Below are 15,134 nucleotides of genomic sequence, written 5' to 3'. Positions count from 1 at the left end.
ATCCCAGTTTGAGGTCCAGAGCTCTCTGCAGCAGGTTTTCATCAAGGATTTCTCGCTCTGTAATTTGCTCTGTTCATCTTTCCCTCGATACTGACTAGTTTCCCAGTCCCTGCCACTGAAAAACATTCCCACAGCATGATGCTGCCACCACAATGCTTCACCGTAGTGCCAGGTTTCCTCCACTTGGCACTTGGCATTCAGGTCAGAGTTTAATCTTAATTTCATCAGATCAGATAATCTTGTTTCTCAGGGTCTGAGAGTCCTTTAGGTCCGTCTTGGCAAAAGGCAAGCGGGCTGTCATGTGCCTTTTAATGAGAAGTGGCTTCCGTCTGGCCACTCTATCAAAAATGCCTGATTGGTGGAGTGCTGCAGAGATGGTTGTCCTTCTGGAAGGTTCTCCCATCTCCACAGAGGAACTCTGGAGCTCTGTCAGAGTGACCATCGGGTTCTTGAACACCTCCCTGACCAAGGCCCTTGTCCCCCTGCCAAGAGTTTTGGTGGTTCCAAACTTCTTCCATTAAAGAAAAATGGAGGCACCTGTGTTCTTGGGGACCTTCAATCCTGCAGACATTCTTGGTACCCTTCCCCAGATCTGTGCCTCGACACAATCCTGTCTCAGAGCTCTACAGACAATTCCTTTGACCTCGTGGCTTGGTTTTTGATCTGACATGCACTGTCAACTATGATACCTTATATAGACAGGTGTGTGCCTCATATCCAATCAAATCAAATGTATTTATATAGCCCTTTGTACATCAGCTGATATCTCAAAGTGCTGTACAGAAACCCAGCCTAAAACCCCAAACAGCAAGCAATGCAGGTGTTGAAGCACGTTGGCTAGGAAAAACTCCCTAGAAAGGCCAAACCCTAGGAAGAAACCTAGAGAGGAACCAGGCTATGAGGGGTGGCCAGTCCTCTTCTGGCTGTGCCGGTTGGAGATTATAACAGAACATGGCCAAGATGTTCAAATGTTCATAAATGACCAGCATGGTCAAATAATAGGTCTGGGAGAGGTAGCACGTCCGGTGAACAGGTCAGGGTTCCATAGCCAGAGGCAGGACAGTTGAAACTGGAGCAGCAGCACGGCCAGGTGGACTGGGGACAGCAAGGAGTCATCATGTCAGGTAGTCCTGAGGCATGGTCCTAGGGCTCAGGTCCTCCAAGAGAGAGAAAGAAAGAGAGAAAGAGAGAATTAGAGAGACTATACTTAAATTCACACAGGACACCGGATAAGACAGGAGAAGTACTCCAGATATAACAAACTGACCCTAGCCCCCCGACACATAAACTACTGCAGCATAAATACTGGAGGCTGAGACAGGAGGGGTCAGGAGACACTGTGGCCCCATCTGATGATACCCCCGGACAGGGCCAAACAGGAAGGATATAACCCCACTCACTTTGCCAAAGCACAGCCCCCACACCACTAGAAGGATGTCTTCAACCACCAACTTACCATCCTGAGACAAGGCCGAAATCCAATCAATTGAATTTACCACAGGTGGACTCCAATCAAGTTGTGATCAATTGAAAAAGAATGCACCTGAGCTAAAGTTTGAGTCTCTTAATTAACAAAGGCTCAGAACACCAATGTAAATAAGGTATTTCTGTTTTATTATATTTAATAAACTTGCAAAACATTATAAAAAACATTTTTTCGCTTTGTTATTATGGGGTACTATGTGTAGATTGATGAAGATTTGTATTTATTGAATTGATTTTAGAATAAGTCTCATAATGTGGAAAAAGGGAAGGGGTCTGAATACTTTCCGAAAGGAGTGTATTTTAGGAATACGTGTTATATTTAATGAGTAGACTGAACCATCCAACAGCTAGGTTTGGCTTTGTAATTTCCAACTTTCTCCTCTTTCCAAATTTACATTTCTGGTGACCAGGTTTATGTCTAGCATTGCCTCTTTGGCTCAGCATATAACTGCAACAGTGGAATTTAATTACACAGTTGACTGGAATATTCTAGGGGTAGAGGAGAGCAGGGTGCACTTTTCAATGACACATTACACAGCCTGGACATCTACTACAGAGAACAGATCTGTTAGGACACAACCTGGACATTAGGACCCAACCTGGACATTAGGACCCAACCTGGACATTAGGACCCAACCTGGACATTAAGACACAACCTGGACATTAGGACCCAACCTGGACATTAGGACACAACCTGGACATTAGGACCCAACCTGGACATTAAGACACAACCTGGACATCTGCTACCAGGAACAAACCTGTTAGGACACAACCTGGACATTAGGACCCAACCTGGGCATTAGGACCCAACCTGGACATTAGGACACAACCTGGACATCTGCTACCAGGAACAAACCTGTTAGGACACAACCTGGACATTAGGGCCGAACCTGGACATTAGGACCCAACCTGGACATTAGAACCCAACCTGGACATTAGGACCCAACCTGGACATTAAGACACAACCTGGACATCTGCTACCAGGAACAACCCTGTTAGGACACAACCTGGACATTAGGACCCAACCTGGGCATTAGGACCCAACCTGGACATTAGGACCCAACCTGGACATTAGGACCCAACCTGGACATTAGGACACAACCTGGACATTAGGACCCAACCTGGACATTAGGACCCAACCTGGACATTAGGACACAACCTGGACATTAGGACACAACCTGGACATTAGGAGACAACCTGGACATTAGGACCCAACCTGGACATTAGGACCCAACCTGGACATTAGGACCCAACCTGGACATCTGCTCCCAGGAACAGACCTTCGTTAAACACCACAGTCTGAATACTGTCTCAATTTCTCGGGAAGTTACTGGGACACTGATTTTACTGGATATTCTAGAGCAGTGTTTCTTAATCCTGGTTTGATGATGAGTTGATTTTAGTTGATTAGTGGATTCAGATGTGTAGTGCCAGGGGAAAAAAAACTATGTGCACCCTAGGACCAGGATTAAAGGTCCCCTAGGACCAGGATTAAAGGTCCCCTAGGACCAGGATTAAAGGTCCCCTATGACCAGGATTAAAGGTCCCCTAGGACCAGGATTAAAGGTCCCCTAGGACCAGGATTAAAGGTCCCCTAGGACCAGGATTAAAGGTCCCCTAGGACCAGGATTAAAGGTCCCCTAGGACCAGGATTAAAGGTCCCCTATGACCAGGATTAAAGGTCCCCTAGGACCAGGATTAAAGGTCCCCTAGGACCAGGATTGAAGGTCTCCTAGGACCAGGATTAAAGGTCCCCTAGGACCAGGATTAAAGGTCCCCTAGGACCAGGATTAAAGGTCCCCTATGACCACGATTAAAGGTCCCCTAGGACCAGGATTGAAGGTCCCCTAGAACCAGAATTAAAGGTCCCCTAGGACCAGGTTTGAAGGTCCCCTAGGACCAGGATTAAAGGTCCCCTAGGACCAGGATTAAAGGTCCCCTAGGACCAGGATTAAGAAACACTGGTGTAGAGAGAGACATGTTCAATTTGTACTGTGTCGTGTACAGCCATCTCTACTGTACTCTAGTGGGTTTCCACAGCGTACCAATAGGTACGGTGGTATTAGATGCACTTTGTTTTCTGTCAGGTGGTAAATCTTCAGGGTTCATAACCTTTTCACGGACCGCTAAGAGGATCCTGGGGGGGATCTGACATAATAATGATCCAGATTAATCCAGCATAACAATATGCATATTATTCTGGAAACGTTAGCCCTGAATGGTGCAGAGCACCGCATCGTTCCACTCTCTGCAAATAATAAGTCAATGGGTGCAACTGTGACAGCTTCCCAGCGATACTAAACCCCCATCAGGTGCCAAGTAAGCAACAAGTAACAGGCCCCCAGACACCCACAAATGGACTTCAGTTTAACAGTTCCCCCCCCCCCCCCCTATTTAGTGAGTTTGACTGCTTCTTTCACCAGTTTGGCTGGATAATGAATAATCCATCCAGCGGCATCGTAAATACTGAAGGAAGTTTTGATTATTAGGAACTAACATTTTTGCTTGTCATCATTTCATAGGGAAACACAGACAGACAGATGGACTGACGAGAGGGACAGATTAGACTGTCTAGGAAAGAATCTTCGGACGGAAGAATCTGCAGTTTCAAACTTTAGGTCTGTAAATTATTATCCATGCTGTGCTTTAAGAATGGCATTACCATGCACATACACTCCAGCACACTATACTACACTACACTACACTACACTACACTACACTACCCTACACTACACTAAACTACACTACACTATAATAAACTACACTATACTACACTACACTATACTACACTACACTACACTACCCTACACCACACTGCACTATACACTACACTAAACTACACTACACTATACTAAACTGCACTAAACTACACTACACTACACTACACTAAACTGCACTAACCTACACTACACTATACTACACTACACTATACTACACTGCACTACACTATACTACACTACACTACACTACACTAAACTACACTACACTACACTAAACTACACTACACTACAGCACAATATACTACACTACACTAAACTACACTACACTACACTACACTAAACTACACAACACTACAGCACACTATACTGCACTACACTAAACTACACTACACTAACCTACACTACACTACACTACACTAAACTACACTACACTATAGTACACTACACTACTCTACACTACACTAAACTACACTACAGCACACTATGCTACACCAAACTACACTACACTACAGCACACTATACTACACTACACTACACTACCCTACCCTACACTACACTAAACTACACTACCCTACCCTACCCTACCCTACACTAAACTACACTACACTAAACTACACTACACTACACTAAACTACACTACACTACACTACACTACATTACACTAAACTACACTACACTATACTACACTACCCTACACTACACTACCCTACACTATACTACACTAAACTACACTACATCACACTAAACTACACTATACTACCCTACAGCACACTAAACTACACTACACTACCCTACACTACACTAAACTACACTACACTACCCTAAACTGCAATACCCCACCCTACCCTGCACTACACTAAACTACACTACACTACACTACACTACACTATACTAAACTACACTACCCTACCCTACACTACACTATACTACCCTACACTACACTACAGCACACTAAACTACACTACCCTACACTACACTATACTACACTAAACTAAACTAAACTACACTATACTACCCTACCCTACACTACACTACACTAAACTACCCTACACTGCACTCCACTACAGCACACTACACTACACTGTACTACACTACACTAAACTACACCACAGCACACTAAACTACACTACACTACACTAAACTACACTACACTACACTAAACTATACTACACTACACTACACTACAGCACACTAAACTACACTACACTATACTACACTACCCTACACTACACTACCCTACACTATACTACACTACACTAAACTACACTACATCACACTAAACTACACTATATTACCCTACAGCACACTAAACTACACTACACTACCCTACACTACACTAAATTACACTACACTACCCTAAACTGCAATCCCCCACCCCACCCTACACTACACTAAACTACACTACCCTACCCTACACTACACTATACTACCCTACACTACACTACAGCACACTAAACTACACTACCCTACACTACACTATACTACACTAAACTAAACTACACTATACTACCCTACCCTACACTACACTACACTAAACTACACTACACTACACTAAACTACACTACACTACACTACAGCACACTACACTACACTGTACTACACTACACTAAACTACACCACAGCACACTAAACTACACTACACTACACTAAACTACACTACACTACAGCACACTAAACTACACTACACTACACTATAGTACACCACACTACACTGTACTACACTACACTAAACTACACCACAGCACACTAAACTACACTACACTACACTACACTAAACTACACTACACCACAGCACACTAAACTACACTACACTGTACTACACTACACTAAACTACGCTACAGCACACTAAACTACACTAAACTACACAACACTACACTACACTACACTAAACTACACTACCCTACACTACAGCACACTAAACTACACTACACTACAGAAAAATACACTACACTACCCTACCCTACACTACACTACACTACATCACACTAAAATACACTACACTATAGCACACTAAACTACACTACACTACAGCACACTAAACTATACTACCCTGCCCTACACTACAGCACACTAAACTACACTACTCTACCCTACACTATAGCACACTAAACTACACTACAGAAAAATACACTACACTATACTACACTACAGAAAAATACACTACACTACACTACACTACACTATCCTACACTGCTCTACACTATACTACACTACACTATACTACATATACATACACTACACTACACTACCCTACACTATACTACACTACACTATACTACCCTACCCTACACTATACTACAGAAAAATACACTACACCACACTATACTACCCTATACTATACTACACTACACTATAGTACAGATAAATACACTACCCTACACTATGCTACACTACACTATAGTACAGATAAATACACTACACTAGACTATACTACCCTACACTACACTATACTACACTACGCAAAACTACACTATCCTACCCTACACTACGGAAAAATACACTACACTACACTATACCACACTACACTACATTATACCACCCTACACTACACTACCCTACACTACACTATACTACAGAAAAATACACTACCCTACATTATACTACACTACACTACAGATAAATACACTACACTACACTACACTATACTACCCCACACTACACTATACTACAGAAAAATACACTACACTACCCTACACTACACTACACTACTCTACACTACTCTTGTAACGGATCTCGTCCTCCTCTTCTGAGGAGGAGTAGCGAGAAGGATCGGAGGACCAATTTGCAGCGTGGTAAGTGTTCATGATGTAATATTTAATGAATCAAAACTGAACACTGAAATACAAAAAACAATAAAGTGAACGAACGAAAACCGAAACAGTCCTGTCTGGCGACATACACAAAGACGGAAAATAAACACCCACGAAACACAGGTGGAAAAAGGCTACCTAAGTATGATTCAACTACACTGCAGAACAAATCACTACACTACTCTACACTACACTACACGACACTACAGAACACACACTACAGTACTCTACACTACCCTACCCTCCCCTACCCTACCCTACACTACAGAACACACACTACAGTACTCTACACTACCCTACCCTCCCCTACCCTACCCTACACTATACTACACTACCCTGCAGAACACTACACTACACTACAGTAAACTACACTACACTACACTACAGAACATTACACCACAGAACAATAAACTACACTGCACTACAGTAGAGGACACCACACTACCCTACCCTACCCTACACTATACTACACTACCCTGCAGAACACTACACTACACTACAGTAAACTACACTTCACGGCAATATAGAACAATACACTACAGAACAATACACTAAATTACCCTACACTACTGTACACTACCCTATCCTACACTACACTATCCTACACTACCCCACACTACTCTACACTACACTACACTACAGAACAATACACTACCCTACACTACACTACAGTACAGAACAATACACTACCCTACACTACCCCACACTACTCTACACTACACTACACTACCCTACACTACACTACACTACAGAACAATACACTACCCTACAATACACTACACTACAGAACAATACAATAAACTACAGTACACTACAGTACACTACACAACACTACAGAACAATACACTACAGAACAATACACTACACTACAGTACACTACACAACAATACACAACTCTACACTACACTACACGACCCTACACTACAATACACGGCACTACAGAACAATACACTACAGAATAATACACTACACTACTCTACACTACACTACACTACACTACAGTACACTACACTACAGTACACTACACCACAGTAAACAACACTACTCTACAATACAGTACACTGCACTACAGAACAATACACCACACTACAGAACAATACACTACAGTAAACAACACTACACTACAGAACAATACACTACAGTAAACAACACTACACTACAGAACAATACACTACAGTAAACAACACTACACTACAGAACAATACACTACAGTAAACAACACTACACTACAGAACAATAAACTCAGGCTCCACAAACCCAGGCCCAGCATCCCCAAACCCGGTCCAGCCTCCCCAAACCCAGGCCCGGCCTTCCCAGGCCCGGCCTCCCCAAACCCAGGCCCAGCCTCCTCGAACCCAGGCCCAGCCTCCTCAAACTCAGGCCCCGCCTCCCTAAACTCAGGCCAGCCTCCCCAAACCCAGGCCCACATAGCCAGCTAGCCACATAGCCAGCTAGCCACAAAGTCAGCTAGCCACATAGCCAGCTAGCCACATAGCCAGCTAGCCACATAGCCAGCTAGCCACATAGCCAGCTAGCCACAAAGCCAGCTAGCCACATAGCCAGCTAGCCACATAGCCAACTAGCCACAAAGCCAGCTAGCCACATAGCCAGCTAGCCACATAGCCAACTAGCCACAAAGCCAGTTAGCCAGCCGACCGTAACTCCCCACCAGCATTGCAGCTCAGCAGCAGTCATCCACACCTCCAGAGCATGGGGGAAGGGAGGCGACTCTGATGACTACAGTATTTTACACACACTACAGTTACGGATTTATTTTCATACAAGAGACAAGGAGAAAGCTTTACTAAACAAATATACACCGGCAGCAGGGCAGACTGTGCACCTGTTACTGTAGCACAGGGAACACATATCAACAGAATCACGAGTCTAACACAAAACACATGGTGTTAATGTCTCCGCGTAGTGTTAATGTCCCCACATGGTGTTAATGTCTCTGCGTAGTGTTAATGTCCCCATAACCACATGGTGTTAATGTCCCCATACCCACATGGTGTTAATGTCCCCATATCCACATGGTGTTAATGTCCCCATATCCACATGGTGTTAATGTCTCCACATGGTGTTAATGTCTCCACATGGTGTTAATGTCTCCACATGGTGTTAATGTCCCCATAACCACATGGTGTTAATGTCCCCATATCCACATGGTGTTAATGTCCCCATATCCACATGGTGTTAATGTCCCCATATCCACAATGTGTTAATGTCCCCATATCCACATGGTGTTAATGTCCCCATATCCACATGGTGTTAATGTCTCCACATGGTGTTAATGTCTCCGCGTAGTGTTAATGTCCCCACATGGTGTTAATGTCTCCGCGTAGTGTTAATGTCCCCATATCCACATGGTGTTAATGTCTCCACATGGTGTTAATGTCTCCACATGGTGTTAATGTCTCCACATGGTGTTAATGTCTCCACATGGTGTTAATGTCCCCACATGGTGTTAATGTCTCCACATGGTGTTAATGTCTCCACATGGTGTTAATGTCTCCACATGGTGTTAATGTCTCCACATGGTGTTAATGTCCCCACATGGTGTTAATGTCTCCACATGGTGTTAATGTCTCCATACCCACATGGTGTTAATGTCTCCACATGGTGTTAATGTCCCCATATCCACATGGTGTTAATGTCCCCATATCCACATGGTGTTAATGTCTCCACATGGTGTTAATGTCTCCACATGGTGTTAATGTCTCCACATGGTGTTAATGTCTCCACATGGTGTTAATGTCTCCACATGGTGTTAATGTCCCCATAACCACATGGTGTTAATGTCCCCATAACCACATGGTGTTAATGTCCCCATACCCACATGGTGTTAATGTCCCCATATCCACATGGTGTTAATGTCTCCACATGGTGTTAATGTCTCCACATGGTGTTAATGTCCCCATAACCACATGGTGTTAATGTCCCCATAACCACATGGTGTTAATGTCCCCATACCCACATGGTGTTAATGTCTCCACATGGTGTTAATGTCTCCACATGGTGTTAATGTCCCCATATCCACATGGTGTTAATGTCCCCATAACCACATGGTGTTAATGTGCCCATACCCACATGGTGTTAATGTCCCCATAACCACATGGTGCTAATGTCCCCATTCCCACATGGTGTTAATGTCCCCATACCAACATAGAGTTAATGTCCCCATATCCACATGGTGTTAATGTCTATGCGTAGTGTTAATGTCCCCATATCCACATGGTGTTAATGTCTCCACATGGTGTTAATGTCTCCACATGGTGTTAATGTCCCCATATCCACATGGTGTTAATGTCCCCACATGGTGTTAATGTCCCCATATCCACATGGTGTTAATGTCCCCATATCCACATGGTGTTAATGTCTCCACATGGTGTTAATGTCTCCACATGGTGTTAATGTCCCCATATCCACATGGTGTTAATGTCCCCACATGGTGTTAATGTCTCCATATCCACATGGTGTTAATGTCCCCATAACCACATGGTGTTAATGTCCCCATAACCACATGGTGTTAATGTCTCCACATGGTGTTAATGTCTCCACATGGTGTTAATGTCACCACGTAGTGTTAATGTCTCCACATGGTGTTAATGTCCCCACATGGTGTTAATGTCCCCATAACCACATGGTGTTAATGTCCCCATAACCACATGGTGTTAATGTCCCCATATCCACATGGTGTTAATGTCTCCATATCCACATGGTGTTAATGTCTCCACATGGTGTTAATGTCTCCACATGGTGTTAATGTCTCCACATGGTGTTAATGTCCCCATAACCACATGGTGTTAATGTCCCCATAACCACATGGTGTTAATGTCTCCATACCCACATGGTGTTAATGTCTCCGCGTAGTGTTAATGTCCCCATAACCACATGGTGTTAATGTCCCCATACCCACATGGTGTTAATGTCTCCACATGGTGTTAATGTCCCCACATGGTGTTAATGCGTCCACATGGTGTTAATGTCTCCACATGGTGTTAATGTCTCCATACCCACATGGTGTTAATGTCTCCGCGTAGTGTTAATGTCCCCATAACCACATGGTGTTAATGTCCCCATACCCACATGGTGTTAATGTCTCCACATGGTGTTAATGTCCTCACATGGTGTTAATGTCCCCATAACCACATGGTGTTAATGTCTCCACATGGTGTTAATGTCCCCACATGGTGTTAATGTCCCCACATGGTGTTAATGTCCCCATACCCGCATGGTGTTAATGTCCCCATACCCACATGGTGTTAAAGTCTCCGCGTAGTGTTAATGTCCCCATACCCACATGGTGTTAATGTCTCCACATGGTGTTAATGTCCCCATATCCACATGGTGTTAATGTCCCCATACCCACATGGTGTTAATGCCCCCATAACCACATGGTGTTAATGTCTCCACATGGTGTTAATGTCCCCACATGGTTTTAATGTCCCCATAACCACATGGTGTTAATGTCCCCATACCCACATGGTGTTAATGTCCCCATAACCACATGGTGTTAATGTCCCCATAACCACATGGTGTTAATGTCTCCATACCCACATGGTGTTAATGTCTCCGCGTAGTGTTAATGTCCCCATAACCACATGGTGTTAATGTCCCCATACCCACATGGTGTTAATGTCTCCACATGGTGTTAATGTCCCCACATGGTGTTAATGCGTCCACATGGTGTTAATGTCTCCACATGGTGTTAATGTCTCCATACCCACATGGTGTTAATGTCTCCGCGTAGTGTTAATGTCCCCATAACCACATGGTGTTAATGTCCCCATACCCACATGGTGTTAATGTCTCCACATGGTGTTAATGTCCTCACATGGTGTTAATGTCCCCATAACCACATGGTGTTAATGTCTCCACATGGTGTTAATGTCCCCACATGGTGTTAATGTCCCCACATGGTGTTAATGTCCCCATACCCGCATGGTGTTAATGTCCCCATACCCACATGGTGTTAAAGTCTCCGCGTAGTGTTAATGTCCCCATACCCACATGGTGTTAATGTCTCCACATGGTGTTAATGTCCCCATATCCACATGGTGTTAATGTCCCCATACCCACATGGTGTTAATGCCCCCATAACCACATGGTGTTAATGTCTCCACATGGTGTTAATGTCCCCACATGGTTTTAATGTCCCCATAACCACATGGTGTTAATGTCCCCATACCCACATGGTGTTAATGTCCCCATAACCACATGGTGTTAATGTCCCCACATGGTGTTAATGTCTCCATATCCACATGGTGTTAATGTCTCCACATGGTGTTAATGTCTCCACATGGTGTTAATGTCTCCACATGGTGTTAATGTCTCCATATGGTGTTAATGTCCCCACATGGTGTTAATGTCTCCACATGGTGTTAATGTCTCCAGACCCACATGGTGTTAATGTCTCCACATGGTGTTAATGTCTCCACATGGTGTTACTGTCCCCACATGGTGTTAATGTCTCCACATGGTGTTAATGTCCCCACATGGTGTTAATGTCCCCACATGGTGTTAATGTCTCCACATGGTGTTAATGTCCCCACATGGTGTTAATGTCTCCACATGGTGTTAATGTCCCCACATGGTGTTAATGTCTCCACATGGTGTTAATGTCTCCACATGGTGTTAATGTCTCCATACCCACATGGTGTTAATGTCTCCACATGGTGTTAATGTCTCCATACCCACATGGTGTTAATGTCTCCACATGGTGTTAATGTCTACACATGGTGTTAATGTCTACACATGGTGTTAATGTCCCCACATGGTGTTAATGTCCCCACATGGTGTTAATGTCTCCATACCCACATGGTGTTAATGTCCCCACATGGTGGTAATGTCTCCATACCCACATGGTGTTAATGTCTCCACATGGTGTTAATGTCCCCACATGGTGTTAATGTCTCCACATGGTGTTAATGTCTCCACATGGTGTTAATGTCCCCACATGGTGTTAATGTCTCCACATGGTGTTAATGTCACCACATGGTGTTAATGTCTCCACATGGTGTTAATGTCCCCACATGGTGTTAATGTCCCCACATGGTGTTAATGTCTCCACATGGTGTTAATGTCCCCACATGGTGTTAATGTCCCCACATGGTGTTATGGAGACAAACAGTACAAAAGCCTTGTTACATACCACACTAAAATGGATATATCCTGGGTGTGTTTTTCCCAGCTCTTCTGTCTCTTAGATCTCAGGTGCTACTTTTTGTTACCTTTTGTCATAAAGATACATCCTAAACCATTTCGGCTGCAACTTTAGATGGATTTTTTCCATGTTTGCGTGTCTCGTTCTCAGCTGACATCAGAACCTCTTGTGAAATGTCTGCCTGTAGCCATAGTTACGCCTCTGTTCTGTCTTACAAGGCCCAGCATCAAAGATGGCTGTAAATGTCTTATAGATAGGTGAGAATATCTGGGGGCTAAAGGAATGTGGCAAGTCCAAAATAGATCCAGAGGACGGGCTGGTTGGAGGACTTAGACTGCAGCTCAAATGCCACCCTATTCCCTACGAAGTGCACTACTTTTCACCAGATCCCTATGGGCCCTGGTAGTGCACTACGTAGTGCACTACTTTTCACCAGATCCCTATGGGCCCTGGTAGTGCACTACGTAAGGAATAGGGTGGCAGTTGGGACACAGCCTTAATCTGAGGTGAACCCTCCTGTCTGACTGTCTGTCTGTCTGTCTGTCTGTCTGTCTGTCTGTCTGTCTGTCTGTCTGTCTGTCTGTCAAATGATCATCTCAGAGTTTCCCACACTCTAAAACACTGTCACAGGAAAATGGTTGTTTAGTGTTTAAAGGTATAATGTTTTTGCATACATTACGGCCCTAAATAATGTTGGAACCCACCACAGAGGCTTCCAAACAACAGTTTTGAGTAGGCTCCTCTGTAACATACGTTTCCTCTTCTTAAATGAACGAACCACAATGGACTTGATACTTTGAAATATATATATAAAAAAAATAAGTTGTGTGTAACAATAACATGTTACATGAGTTCCTGTTTGTGATGTGTTATTTGCTCTTGATCTCGTCTTAATGGCCATATGGTTTGTTCCTGTCCAGACTGCTGTTAGGGGAAAGTCAGCTTAGATTTCACACAGTGAGTGTTGTGTCTGGCCAAACAGGAACCAGGCTTGTATCTAGACAACAGCATATGATGGCAACACAACCAGTCCTGCAAGGGGCTCCAGGGGTCAAGTCTTGGGGACTTGGGGGGGGGTGTAGTCGTTGTTTTTACCAATGGGTAGGTTTAGGGTACAAACATCCACCCATTAGGCACAAAATGGTTGAATAAATGTTGTTTCCATGTAATTTCAACATTCTACAACAATTTCAACAATTTCTGTACCCAGCGAGCATCATGTAGAAGACCTGACGTCTGTACCCAGCGAGCATCATGTAGAAGACCTGACGTCTGTACCCAGCGAGCATCATATAGAAGACCTGACGTCTGTACCCAGCGAGCATCATGTAGAAGACCTGACGTCTGTACCCAGCGAGCATCATATAGAAGACCTGACGTCTGTACCCAGCGAGCATCATGTAGAAGACCTGACGTCTGTACCCAGCGGGCATCATATAGAAGACCTGACGTCGGTACCCAGCGAGCATCATATAGAAGACCTGACGTCGGTACCCAGCGAGCATCATATAGAAGACCTGACGTCTGTACCCAGCGAGCATCATGTAGAAGACCTGACGTCTGTACCCAGCGGGCATCATATAGAAGACCTGACGTCTGTACCCAGCGAGCATCATATAGAAGACCTGACGTCTGTACCCAGCGAGCATCATGTAGAAGACCTGACGTCTGTACCCAGCGGGCATCATGTACAAGTATCAAACTTAAAGTACAGGATTCAGATATGTATTGACTTAATGTGGTTGGTGTCATAGATAAAGAACTGTGATATATTGTTTATAGTTGTACAGTACAGTATAGTATAGTATAGTACAACGCAGTATAGTACAGTATAGCATAGTGCAGTGTAGTATAGTATAGCACAGTATAGTGTGGTGTAGCATAGTGAAGTATAGGATAGTATGGTATAGTACAGTTTAGCATAGTATAGTGTAGTATAGCACAGTATAGCA

This window comes from Oncorhynchus mykiss, chromosome 11, assembly GCF_057628025.1.
Source record: "Oncorhynchus mykiss isolate SJ-2025 chromosome 11, ASM5762802v1, whole genome shotgun sequence".
Lineage (NCBI taxonomy): Eukaryota > Metazoa > Chordata > Actinopteri > Salmoniformes > Salmonidae > Oncorhynchus > Oncorhynchus mykiss.
This window is presented reverse-complemented; position numbering follows the sequence as displayed.